The sequence below is a fragment of the Atta colombica genome, unplaced genomic scaffold, assembly GCF_001594045.1.
Source record: "Atta colombica isolate Treedump-2 unplaced genomic scaffold, Acol1.0 scaffold12, whole genome shotgun sequence".
Lineage (NCBI taxonomy): Eukaryota > Metazoa > Arthropoda > Insecta > Hymenoptera > Formicidae > Atta > Atta colombica.
Window position 1 is genome coordinate 7454342 of NW_017259206.1, and position 847 is coordinate 7455188.

The window sequence follows — 847 nt, forward strand, 5'->3', positions numbered from 1 at the left end:
AGGGAACGTTGAATCGTCGAGTCTTGTTACTATAGCAAACAACCAGTCAACCTCGATCCGCCTTCGCCAATGATAAGATAAAGGTTAGTGCGTGTGCGTATATATACACGTGTACGTGTCAAACTCGTGAAAAAACAAATCATCGATGTTGCACCGCGGCTGAATTCTCTCGTACATGTGTGTCGATGAAATGTCCATACACTGGCGTGATAAGGTTTCTTCTCATTGTTTGCGGAATTTCCGCAACGGAGTTGCATCGACCGATCGTCCGTCCATCCGTCCATCCGTCCGTGCATTTGTTCTTCCGTCTATGTGTCTGTCCGTCGCGTCGATTCATTCATTGTGTTTCTCGCTAGTTCGCTCGTTCGCTTCTCGATTGTCCGCTTTTGCGGTGGCTACCGGCTGCGCGCGACGAACGGATACGCGTAGAGACGGGCGTATCTTTCGTGACGCACGGACGGAGGAATCTCGGTGAAACGAGAGTTTCGTGAGCCGTTGCGGAGAGCCGAGAGCGGTTCCGCCTGAGGTTAGCCTGTTCGGGGGCTACAGGTAGGCAGGTATGCGCACGAGTAGGCGCCATCGCACGACCGCCTACGGAGGAGGTATATTTCTACACACTCAACAACGCGGGCTGACTCGATTCTCGAATCTCATTGAACGCGCAACATTTAACATATACGCGTTGCATAATCAGGGACACTAATTCAATAACTTTATAGATTAGATAAATTTATTTATCCGATGTTTTTCAGCTTGAAAAGCAATAATTTTGTTATTATAGAAGAAATATAAGTATCTACTGAAACAAACTTCTAATAGACATTCAGAGAACCCTTATATATATATA